Here is a 13,782-nt window from a genome sequence, read left to right on the forward strand (position 1 = left end):
TTATCTTCCTTTGATGTTCTGCACCTTTATGCAATGAACATTTAAACTTCTCTTTGAAATACACACAGAAGAAAATTATTAGCAGAATCACCATGAGTAGCCTCTTTCTTCTCTTCAGATAAATTTTGGTTTAGATATTTCATTATGTTCCTTAGGTTAGACAATAGGGTGAGGAGGTGGGGTGGAGGAAGGCTAAAATGTTGTCAGAATAAAAACAAAATGTCCTCAGGAAAAAAAAAATCATTTGACTTTTACGTAAAAGCCAATGGGAAAATCAAAAGAAAAAAAAAGAAAAAAGAAATTTCAAGTTTAATTCTAAAATTATTTTATTCTAAAAACTGAAAATATATAGTTAGCAGAATTATTAATGATTTAAAAACCCTTTCTAATGTAATTTATATTAATTAATTTTCAAGTTCTAAGCCGTATTAGTCAGTGATGCAGCCTCTATGCCATACATACATTGAAACTGTGTTAAGTATTTTCAGGATTCTATTGTGATGCCTGATGTAGGATTGGCAGTATTTAAATGATCCTGACCTACAACTCATCATCTCAGGCTGTGAATTCATTAAATTGGAAAACAGGCAGGCAAAAGATTCATTTTGAATGGGAAATATCCAGGAGAATAAGCGGGTTGGTCCAGGAGTTGCTGCTGGGTGCCTTTGAAGAATGGTAGTGCACCTTTTCCTAAATAAGAACTGAGTGTTTCGGCATATGGTGTTTGCAAACACACATGCACTCTCTTGGTAAAAGAAAACAACCCTTGATCACCTAAGCTGTCCAAATGGAAATTATCCTACGATCTCATTCATCACTGCTCAGTTCAAGCACTATATAATTCATTTCCTACTTTCGGGCCTCTGTATACTATCACGAGTGCTACTGCTATAGTTAGTTAGTTTCAGGTCAGAAATGTGAAGTGATGCATAGACACAGTATTTAGTGTGACATGATTACAGAACACTGTGACTTGTAAGAGGTTCTCACAAATAAATAAGTTTATGAGCTAACTTGAGACCTTCACGTTGAAAGAACGACAGCCAATGGAATTGTCTGCATTTTCTGAGGATGTGATTTTTTGATGAGATAATATTGGATTCTGAAGCTTTTCTTACTCATAGTAAAGTACACATAAAACTGACTTTAAAGATTCATTTTGTAGGTTTAAGAATCTACCTTTAGGAAAAACGGACTGGCAGGTAACCTAGCATGGAAAGAGAAATGAACAAATATATTCACTCTTCCTGTGGGAATTCCAGGCCTAAAAGGTAATGTAAAGAGACAGTTTGCTTTCCTTTTCTTCTTCAAAATCACCATAAAGTGATAATGACCTCAGGAGTCTGTGTGTGGCCCATTTCATGTTGTTGGGGCTTAAGGAAAAGCTAAAGGCTAAATGTATTTTAAGTGGGCTAAAACCAAGATAAATACATCCCTGAGGTCATTGTTTCCATTAGTTAACAGAGCGTATACAATATTAAAAGCACTATAAAAACAATGTACACTTTTCTAATGTTTTACTTTGAAAGACCGGTTATCCACACTGAGTTTCTGACATTGACTCAAAGTAAAACTAACTTTTATTCCTTAGGGGAAGCAGTGTTTAAACAAACAAGCAACAAACAAACAAGTACAAACTATGGTTTACAGAAGAGAGTAGTTTTCGTTCTGTATATGTCCTAAACACAGAGCTATGTAAAACAAGCCATAGAGGCTAATTATGGTGCATGTTACACATGCAAAGAAGTGTTCAGCAGTTTTTAGAAAATTGCACGGTGATTGATCTTTACAAAATATATTCCTATTTCCAAATCAACTGAGGAGGTAAACCCAATGCTCAGTATGAAAGGAAAAAAAAAAAAAAAACTGCCATTAAGATAAGTTTTATTTTATCCACATCTCAAATTAGTGTGGGTTAAATATAATTTTACATTATGATTTTGGTGTGGTCCTCTAAAAAATCAACAGGCAATTGGTCAGCCGTGTGTAAATATGGTTGTAGAAGCTGATCCTACAAGTCTAAAAGCGATAATCCCGTATTATATACATAAGGTTTATTTAATATCTCTAAGTCAACAACAAAGATAGTTCAAACAGATTTATGCCTCTGTGTGGATTTCCCATACTAGGCAGTATCTTTTCATATATCTCTGTACTACACATACAGTTCTAAAGATTTAAATGCTTCGCATGACTCCAAAATATGACCTAATAATCTTTTTAATCTCTCCTTTCTCCATGAGCAAAGAAGTCTGTTTCAACTTGTCTGCTAGGTATTACCTGTTTGCGTTTCCTAACAAATTTCAGAGGAGTATATTGATTTTGATAAAAATTTATTTTACATCTATGATACTTTGGCTAGTTATACTTGTGACTAAGCATACCGTTTTGCAGAAAATGAAGGAAAACTTTTCATCAAAGTGCCTATGGGTACATCAGAATTTCTAAAACAATAAAGATTGAAATGTTAAATATTGGAGAGGAACTAGAACAACTAGCACTCCCATGCATTGCTGGTGGCAGAGTAAAATGGTACAGCCGCTATGAAAAACTATTTGGCAGCTTTCACTAAAGCAAATATACATCTGTAGTGTTACCTAGCAATTCTATTCCTGTGTTTATTCCTAGAAGAAATGAGTGCTTACACCTACAAAAAGACATGCACAAAAGTTCTTAGCAACACTCTTCTGAATATCCCCAAACTAGAAACAACTCCAATATCCATCAACAGTAGAATGGATAAATAAATTATAACATATTCATACAATGGAATATGATACAGTAATAAATAAAAGTAAACTAATGCTATATACATCAATATGGATGAAGCTCATAAATATGTTCTGTAAAATACCCTAGACACAAAAGAAAACTGTATATGAATTCTTAGAACAGAAAAAACAAAACAGTTGTGATGGGTGTCCTCTGAGGAAATAGGGTACAGATTGGGAAGAAATATGAGGTGATATTATGCAGTGATGGAAACGTGTATCTTAATTTGGGTGGTAGTTATACAGGCATATACAAAAAAATCTTTGAGCTTCAGTAAAATGTTTTTCTATATTTATATGTTATGCTTTAATATTAAGACAAACTACATTCATTTATATGTAAAATTTGTAGAGATGTGATGTCACTGAAGATGACTGTATATACATAGACACTGGGTGTGCTGTGTTACTAAATCAAATTCCCTTTGATCCCAGGCAGGATAGAGGAAGTAAGGGGAAAAGAGGAAATAGTGTTATTGATAAATGATGATGCCTTAAGGAGCTATGTAAATATAAAGGACAGTCTGAATCTTAGGACATCTGGGGTCTTCTTAGTGCTGCTTTGGGCTGTGAGCTCACATCTACAAGGACACAGGTTTACATTCCTCTGCTACCAGGGTCTCTTTTTTTTTTTTTTTTTAAAGATTTATTTATTTATTTATTTGAGAGAGAGAGAGAGAGAGAGAGAGAATGAGAGACAGAGAGCATGAGAGGGAGGAGGGTCAGAGGGAGAAGCAGACTCCCTGCCGAGCAGGGAGCCCGATGCGGGACTCGATCCAGGGACTCCAGGATCATGACCTGAGCCGAAGGCAGTCGCTTAACCAACTGAGCCACCCAGGCGCCCCGAGGGTCTCTTGATAGAAAGTGTGAAATGTGCTTCTCCACAAAATACCAAGGAAATAAATGGAAGAAATTCTTTTAAAGGGCAGGAACATCAATCCTTAAGAGAGGAAAATAAAAGTGTATGTAACTGGATTAGAATTCTAGAACTAAGAGAAGGACCAAGACGGATAACTGAGAAAGATCAAGTTTAGGTTTCATAACCATTTGAGAGGGTCAAAAATTTACTGACACTATAATGCAGATGTATGCAGGAAACATAGCTTCCTCATTTTGTATTTAACTGACATGGTCTTTCTTATGGCTCCTTAACTGATGGAGAGTGAGAAAAAACCCACTTCTAGCTCTGGTTATTTTTAACTAGTTTGATCCAATAATATAAACTGTTCCTTTAAGTAGGCTCAATATTTTTAGATAATTGCAAAGTTCCTCTATTTCCACCCATTCTTCTTTTCTTTGTACATGGTGGCATTTGGGTATGTAGAAAAGAAAGAGCTCACATGATCTCTTGACAGCTAAGCAAATGAGTCCTCAGATCTGAGAGTCATCCCTTCTTGGCCCCACTTGCAGAACGCTGGTATGGCATAACCCAGATTCTGGGTCCTACTGACCAAGTCTTATGAGTAGGGTTCTGCTGACAACTGTGGCCAATGACTTAACAAGTCATTCTTAACTGGCTTCAGCAGGATTGAGTGGCCCTCTCAGCTCTCACTGGCTATATTACCTGCTGAGTCTCTGCCAAGTTCTCCATTCCAGTTTGCTGGTCAAGGCCCAGCCCCACAGCAGGCCCTGTGAACCTCAACTTAATGTCCATGTCATCAGAGAACCCAAGAAGGCTCAGCTGGACAGACTTAGCATGTTTCATGATGCTACTGTGTCGTTATGCTATTCCACCATCTTAACTATGCTGTCCACCCCGTATTGTAAAGTGATCTCCTAAAAAGTCCCAAACATTGAATGAGTCAAATGGCTTCTCTCCTTGAAATGTCCTCCCATTCGGGCGCCTGGGTGGCTCAGATGGTTGAGCGTCTGCCTTCGGCTCAGGTCATGATCCCAGGGTCCTGGGATTGAGTCCCGCATCGGGCTCTCTGCTCCTTGGGAGCCTGCTTCTCCCTCTGCCTCTCTCTCTCTCTGTCTCTCATGAATAAATAAATAAAAATCTTTAAAAAAAAAAAAAAGAAAGAAAAAGAAATGTCCTCCCATTCATCTAATACATTTCTTTCTCTCAATCAAGGTCTAGGAGGAAATACTCAAATTTACCTTTACTTTCCACTTCTGTCTTTTTGTTTTCATGATCCCCTAAAACCAGAAGCAATTGCTTTTTCTTTTTAACTTCCTATGTCATATCTTATTTCTGTCAGATAACAGCAATGTTTGTGTCTCCAACATTAAGGGGAAAGGATTATCTTCCTTAAGTTCTGGTAAAAAAAAAAAAAAAAGTGCTGAAATTTGGCCCACTTGACCTAGATTTTTATACATTTACTCAAAGTCAAAGGAAATCCTTTCTTTCTTTTCCCCCAACAGAGCCCATTTCAAGCACATTATCTTAATGCAAAATCTTATTTTGAATTGCAGAGGCTGAATTTCAGCACTTTCTCCTTTTGTTCCCATAATTTATCCCTATTTGCTCCCACCCATTCTGCACCCACTCCCGCTCCAGGCAGATGAAGGGTTGATTAGGAGAAAAATCTTACATGTAGAACTCTCACTTATTTTTATAAAATCTTAATCCCATGAAATCTAATACTTGTCTTAACAGGCTGTATATCAGGGTGGTTAAGAACATGGGCTTTGAGGTGCATCTGGGTGGCTCAGTAGGTTAAGCGTCTGACTCTTGGTTTCAGCTCAAGTCATGATCTCAGGTTTGCGAGATGGAGCCCTGCCTCAGGCTCCATGCCCAGCGGGGAATCTGCTTGAGATTCTCTCTGTCTCCCTCTGTCCCTCCTCCACCATGTGCATTCACTCACACACATTCTCTCTCTCCAAAATAAATAAATAAATCTTTAAAAAAAGAAAGAGAAAGAAAGAAAGAAAGAAAGAAAGAAAGAAAGAAAGAAAGAAAGAAAGAAAGAAAGAAAGAAAGAAAGAAAGAAAGAAAGAAAGAAAGAAAGAAAGAAAGAAAGAAAGAAAGAAAGAAAGAAAGAAAGAAAGAAAGAAAGAAAGAAAGAAAGAAAGAAAGAACATGGCCTTTGAAACGAGACAGTCCTAGGTTTCGGATTCTGATCTGTAACTTCATGGTTCTTTTCAGACTTTCTGAAGGATTTACTGCTGCAGACTAAAAGGAAACAGGACTATAAGGAAAAGGGGGAAGCTGCAAAGTTACCATCAGCAGCAGCAACATCATCACTTTCATTCTCCTCCTCCTCACAGCTGCTAGTAGCTACCCACTGAAGTCCTATTATGCCCTGGTTGCCTTTGATGGAAAAACTGAAGCTCCATGAGGTTATGTAACTTGCCAAAGTCATGCAGCCTAAGAGTGGTAGAGCCAAGATTTTAACTTATGACCATCTGACTCTGAAACCTCCATGAAATCCAATGCCCATTTCACAGATTATGAAACTGGAGCCCAGAAGATTTAAATAACCTGCCTGGGGCAATACCACCAATACACTTAGGCTCAGGCAGTGCTCTTTCCACTCGGCTACACCGCTTCATAGAAGCGTGGAGCAAGCACCGTAGCATATGCAGTCCTATGCTGCCTCCCAAGCTCTACATAGGAGAGCATCAGAGAATATTAGAGCTGGTAGAAGTTTCGAGACTGAATAGGAATCTCTCATTTTGCACAAGTAAATACATGACAAGAGCCAGGTCTAAAACCCAGATCTCCTAATTCCATGATCTGCATTCTTCCTCCTTCCTCCCTGCACCCACTAGATGTTTATTTTGTCCCATTCCAGAACCTAACAGAAGAGAAATGTAAAGGAAAGAGCAGGTGGTGGCAGTCAGAAGAGAGTGGGTGGACCAATCCTTGCAACTCTTAAGAAAAGAAAGGGGTGCTGGCCCAGGCCCAAGAAGTGTCCCTGGGGGCTTATGTCAGCAGGAATCCCCGCATCTCCACGCAGATCCAAAAGAAGTGCCTGGCAGATTCAATCATACAGTGACTCAAATGTCACAGCATGACTATAGGGAAAGAATAATAGTGGGAGCATGCCGGCCAATTTTCAACAGAAGGGCTTGGGATAAAAGGAAGCTTAAGAAAATTGCCGAAGAGAATGATAATGACAATAATAAAAACAAATAGCTACCACTTATTGAGTACTTATGTGTCTGGCACAGTGCTACACACTTGACATATCAACCTGATGAAGGACAGTTATTATCCCCATTTTATAAGGAGCAAACTGAGGCATGGTGAGGCTGAGGAAGCTCCCCATGGACACGCAGCTTGTAAGGGATATGGTCTGGGCATGAACCCAGGTCTGCCTAACTTTAAGTCTGTGTAACTTAGCACATAAGCATAAAGCAGCCATTAGGTGTCCAGGCTACACTAAGTGCTTGGTACCTCATCTCCCTTCCTCCTCACAAAAACCCTGCCAAGTGCAGAGTAGTCTTTTCATTTTATAGGAAAGGTAAAATTAGCTCAAAGACCCTAAGTGTTCAAGGTCACATAGCAAGTTAGTGATGGACCCAGGATTCAAACTCCAATCAGTTTTTTTATGAAGTTTATGATGAGCATGGACATAACAGCCGCAAAAGTTAACACACCTGGCTAGAAATAATTTTAGTGGGAGTTGTCCATTTGACTTATTATTCATAACCAACTCCTACTGACTCTGATAAGCTGCCTGGAACCCAGGCCCAAAGGGACAAGAAAAGCATGAATTTCATTTAACCATTTGTCCTGTGAATGTCAAACCACCTCTGTCAACAACACTTACCATCCTAAGTGACAACAACAGACAGTTGTGGAATCAGGAGCACTCTTAGAATAAAGGTATTCGTTGCTTTCCCACAGGCTCTTGATCTAACTCAAAACCACTTTTGGTAAGCCAAAAAAAGGTGGAACAAAATATAAATGATACATATAGCAAGAACCCAGGAAAGCTTTCTCTCCCTGGAAAATTATAAAAGTCATCCCAATAAAAATTCAGTTCCATAATCCCAAAGACTCCTATTCTATTAGTCTTTACATCTTTCATGTATGAACAATTTACCAAAAGGAAATAAACATGGCTTTTAAATATCTGAACACATGTTCCTCCTCACTCATAGAGAAAGGTAAATTAAAAACACACAACACAGTCAATTTCAACCATAGAATTTTGGCAAAGTTTTAGGGGGAAATCACTCTCATGTATCAATAGGGGGAACATAAATTTGTATGTCTCTTAGGGAGGGCAATTTTGCAGCACCAAATTTACAATCCATGTACCGTTTGACCATGCAATCCACTCCTAAGAATTTATCCTACAGATATGTTTACACAAGTACAAAATGACCTATTTATAAAGTTATTTATTGCAGTATTGCTTTTAATAGCAAAAGACATGAATCAATAGGGAACCATCAGTAGAAGAGTGTTCCTAAATCATGGTTCAGCCATGTAATGGAGAACCGTACACCAAAGAAGGAATGACAAGCTCTTTACATACAGAGATGGAACAGATTCTGAGATCTATTGTAAAGGGAAATGTGCAAGGTGAAGGACAGTGACTGTTGGATATTACTCTGTGTCTAAAAAGTTAAGAAGAGGGCGCCTGGGAGGCTCAGTTGGTTAAGCGACTGCCTTCGGCTCAGGTCATGATCCTGGAGTCCCGGGATCAAGTCCCGCATCGGGCTCCCTGCTCGGCAGGGAGTCTGCTTCTCCCTCTGACCCTCCTCCCTCTCATGCTCTCTGTCTCTTATCCTCTCTGTCTCAAATAAATAAATAAAATCTTTTTAAAAAATAAATAAAAAATAAAAAGTTAAGAAGAAAAATAAAAAATATATATGTACTTATACATGAATAAAACAAATTTGTAAAGATATACAAGTAAGTACCAACATTCACTGCCTTTCAGGAAGGGCAGTGGGTGTCTAAGGAACAGAGAGGAAAAGGGGACTCATTTAATCCCCGTTGTACCTTTTAAATTTTTTACCGTATGACTGTATCTCCTAGTCAAAACTTTTTTCTAAAAATAAAATAAAAATAAATTATTTATTTCCCACAGTAGATGAGGTGCAGAATAGACCAAGAGTAGGAGGAAATACATACTCTCTTTATATATCTCTGAATTGTTTGTTATAAACATGTATACTAATTAATTTTAACAACTCCAACAAAGATTAAAAAGATACATTTTCTTTCAACATTTTTAACAAAATATTTTTTGACGATGAACAGAAAACAACTACTGTGCTCCTAAGTGTTCCAAAAAGCTGTTGTGGCTTTTTCCTTAATAATCAGTTTCCCTTATTTTCCATTTAATAAAAGGTGTTTTGTTTTTGTTGTTTTTTTTTTTTTCTAGAGCAACATACAATCCAGCTCAACAGCTCCTTAGAGAGACAGTGATGCTTGAGTCCAAACTTGAGATGTTTCTAGAGGTTTCAATGTGCCTGACTGCAGCTTTTCTTTGCATAGCATAGCGTTCTGAAATTTGGTCATCCCTGGCCATGCTCTGATCAGTCTCCTCCTTAGAAAATACATCATCGAAAAGTCTACATTTTTGCTTTCATTTGTGAACATGGCCCTAGAAAGCTTTCTGATTCTTTAAATGTTTTCAAATGTTAATTGAAGAGCAGAGCAGCTGTACCAAGTCATAAGCAGCATATCTCCAAGACACTCACTCTGTTCTTTATGAAGTGACATTTCCTACAATCCCAGGAAAATGTGAATAGATAGGAACTAAATGGCTACTCAATCAACAAGCAAATAACCCTTTTTTGATATATGATTATAGTGTACATGAAACATAAGAAGTTTCCCACTCGACATGAATCTGGTAAAATAAAATTGTGAGTTAGTGGCCAGTAACACCACTAGCTAGGTTCCATGGAACAGTATACAAGATAGTCAAAGAAGCTTCAGCTTCTTTTAATGTATGAATACATAAAATAGAACCAAACCTACACATGATCATGTTTTGGCCCCATACATGGACTAACTATTCTTTAAATAAAACAGTAGGGGCTAGTGAGTAGACAAGAGAACAGGACAGAAAGCCTATTAAAAAATGCCTCTTGATGGATGCCTAGGTAGCTCAGTCAGTTAAGCAACTGCCTTTGGCTCAGGTCATGATCCCAGGGTTCTGGGATGGAGTACCGCACCAGGCTCCTTGCTCAGCAGGGAGCCTGCTTCTCCCTCTGCCTGCCACTCCCCCTGCTTGCGCTTGCTCTCTCTCTCTCTGAAAAATAGATAAAATCTTTAAAAAAAAAAAGAAGAAGAAGAAGAAAATGCCTCTTGAGCATTAACTACTTGGAACTAGGAAGAATAATAAAAAGAAAAACCACTTCCCAGGGTTTGTGGTACAACTTCATCTGCAGCTAGTTGGTGCAACTGGAACCCTGGTTACCCCCAACACTGGTATTGCAGCCCCATTCAACTATCCAAATGGCTAGTATGAAATCATTATTTTAAAAAAAAATTTTTTAAGTGTGTCCCATAGACCAGCAGTCTCAGCATTACTTGGGAGCATGTTAGAAATGTAGACTCCCAGGCCCCCCTCAGACTATGAAATTAGAATCTGCATTTTAATAAGATCCCAAGGAAGTGACTCACATACACATAAAGTTTGAGAAGCACTGGTATAGGAGCATGAACACAAAAGGCACTACAGATTTACATTGAAATAATAGCTCTGGCACTTAGTTTTGTGAATGAGCAAATTATGTAACCCTTTGAAGTTCCAATTTCCTCATTTTAAAAATGGAAACGATAATAGCTGGCGTATATGCTTGTTGTGACAATTAAGTAAGAGCATATATGGAAAAGGCCAAGCAGAGTACTAGGCACCAGGTAAGAATTTCATGAAATATTAACACTCTTCCTCTACTCTGCTTCCCATTTTAAGAGGAAAGAAAAAAATTTAAATAATAAAAAAGTAAAGAGACCATACAAAGACCACAACATTTAGAAATTCTTAAATCACCCTACAATAATAGTGAGAACTAAGTTAGGACTTCAATTCACATCTAAGCCAAGAGTCTTTGACTGATTCTATTAATAGACTGAAGTTCATGCTCTTACATAATCATCACTGATATAATACAGGTTGCATTTTAATATATATGGAATCGATAATAATATGTCAACATTACTGTTATAAAAATATTATATTTTTTTGTCCTGCTGAGTCATTTTTATGTAAAAAAGAAGTCATATGTAAACATCCAGAAGCAAATTTTTACATGTATATTTGTTCCTTTTATCTCCCAAATCACACAGTCAATTGCAAATGTTGCAGTTACTATGTCTAAGTATCTATAAGTTACTACCTTAGAGTGACTTTAAATAAATAGTAACATTAACATGATAACAGACTAATTGTGTTTTTTATGTACTCTTGTGCCAGGAACTGTGCTAAACTATTTACATATTTGCAGCAAAACTGTGTAAAGAGAAACACTACAGGAGGTTGTTTCATTATAAGAAACATCTTAAAAGAAATGGTGCCAAGTTATTAGAGCTTGAAAATGTCTTTCTTTATGGTGATATAAGAGAGAAAAATTATTTTCCCTCTACCCTTCTGGGTTCTTAGCTGAGAACTCTGTAATAAAAGACAGATTAACAAGAGAAACACAAACAGCAGTTGATTAACATGTATATCTCATGTATACGTTGGAGATACCCCTGCAAAAATGAGTAACTCCCCAAGGTGGTGTAGAGTTCAGGTTAAATACCATCTTAATAGAGAAAGGGGAGGGGCTGGAAGTCCTCTTAGAAGAGAGTAAATGATTTTTAGAAAGAGAGTGGGGCCCAGAGAAGAATAAATGGAAGGTATGGTAGTTTGTGACAGTTTGTTTGGCTGTAGTGTCGACTTCTAGTCTTCTCCCTTGTGATAGGAGTTGATCCTCCCTGGTTGACAAAACTCCAAGAGGAGATCTATGACAACTGGGTTTCTTTTAGAGGACCTGCCTTTTGGCAGATAAGAGGAGCTCGGAGAAAGTCTCTCCCTGCATTTGCTGCCTTTCAACTGCCTACTGCTCAAAATTATCAATATATCAAAGTGGCATATTTTGAAGTGGCATGTCCTAAACTGCTACAGTCATATTTTTGGGGTGGCATATTCTGCTTCCCTTCAGTGAAAACACGACCAGCACAAGTAACTAGCCAGCTCTCTTCCTATCTATCCCTTCCCCAATCCCATCCTGGAAATGGCACCGAAGTAAGAGGGAGGGCAACGTCCTTGGTAAATTAATGCAATGACAAAGTGGCCAGGTTGAGATTAGGGAAGAAACAACAAAGTCTCTTCCCCCAAAAAAGGAAGAGAGTTTAGTACTGCTAACCAGCAGATTGGAGGGTGGAGGGAAGCTTTTAGGAGTTGCCCATTGTTTTCCCTGCAAGAACAGAAGTGGGCCACTGCCTGCCCAGTCACTACTGAAAGGATTAACATAGCAGCCAGACCAGCAGCAAGCAGTAGGCAGGGACTGTGAAGTAGCACTGATCATTCAAGCAACCAGGTAAGAGCAATGATCAATAGATTTGCCAGGCCTGGAGGCTTTCTCCTGCACACCCCGCCCCCTCAACCAGAGGACCCCGGTGACTACAACTGACCAAGTTATTTCTTAAGAAAGATAAGTGCCAGGGCACAGGCTCTTGATTTTGAGGTAATTCTGCCCCAACTCGCAGGCATACATACACAAACTAAAGTTAGTCTTGAGCCCTTGCCCCAATATTCACGTCACCATAAGAGGTCAATACCTGTAAGGAATAGAAGTTCCAAATAAAATTACGGATCCATCTTAGAAGAATAACAGCTATGAGGAAAAAAAACAACAAAGTAAACAACTCACACCAGAGAAAGCACGATGAATAGACAAGACCAAAGAATAAATTTAATGACCTCATTAAGGAGTCTTAGGAAGATAAGGAAGGATATTGCAAACCAGAAGCCGAAACAAGGGGACAGAAAGAAGAACCAATTGGACACACTAGATATGTAAAATATAACAATTAAGATCAACTGGGTTTGATAACAGAGCAGACACAAAGTAAAGTACTGTTGAGAAAAAAAAATAGATCAAAAAGAAATAATCACCAGGAACTTATATCAACCTAGCAATATGTCCACAAAATGCAATAAACAGAAGTCTGAGAAGTAAATCTCAGTCTTTGTACTTTATGATTTAAGATGCTCCACTCAGAAACTGATAGATCAGACTCCAAAATAACCAACTGCATGGAAGAGCTAAATAACACATTGTTCATTCTGAATTTATTGACACATAAAAATTTACATCACCAAAATAATACACATCCTTTTAAAACACGTGGATATTTACAAAATTAACTATGTACTCAATCACAAAGGAAGTTTCAATAAATTCCACAGGATCAAGATCATGGAGACTGTTCCATAATCATGATATAATAAAATTTAAAATCAATCCAAAAGAATAGACTTTTAAATCTCGTATCCAAAAACAAAATATCATACTTATTAAACAATCATTATATTTAAGAGGAAATTATAAGGAGAATTATAAAATATTTGAACAGTGATAAAACATCAAAAATTTGGTATGCAACTAAAGGAGTGCTTAAAAGGAAAGTTGTAGCCTTAAATATATTTGTCAGAAACCAAGAAAGCATGAAAGCAAATGAGCAAAGTACTCAATTCAAAATAAAATCAGAAAAAGAGCCGTAAGTAAACACAAAGAGTCAAGTAGAAAGGAAATAACAAAGATAAGTATAAAATCAATGAAACAGATCATAAAAAAAAAACAACAAGTAGTGAAGTTTAATAAAATTCATTGAAAAGACTAATAAGATCAATAAAGTTCTGATAAAACTAGGGAAAAAAAAGAAAATAAGCAAAATGCAGAATGAATGGGGGAAAATAACTCAGACACAATAGATTATTTTGGAAAAATTCAACCTTAGAATTAATACAATAATGAATTGAGAAAACCCAGATGAAAGAGGTAATTGCTGGGAAATTATGAAATGCCTAAGTGGCACTAGAACTATAGAAACCTTGACTTAAAGTGAAGCTTACTTTACACAACACTAAGCAGAGATTGTGACAGATTA

This window comes from Mirounga angustirostris, unplaced genomic scaffold (genome assembly GCF_029215605.1).
Source record: "Mirounga angustirostris isolate CCGP_5_RB_7025 unplaced genomic scaffold, mMirAng1.0.hap1 SCAF_5, whole genome shotgun sequence".
NCBI lineage: Eukaryota > Metazoa > Chordata > Mammalia > Carnivora > Phocidae > Mirounga > Mirounga angustirostris.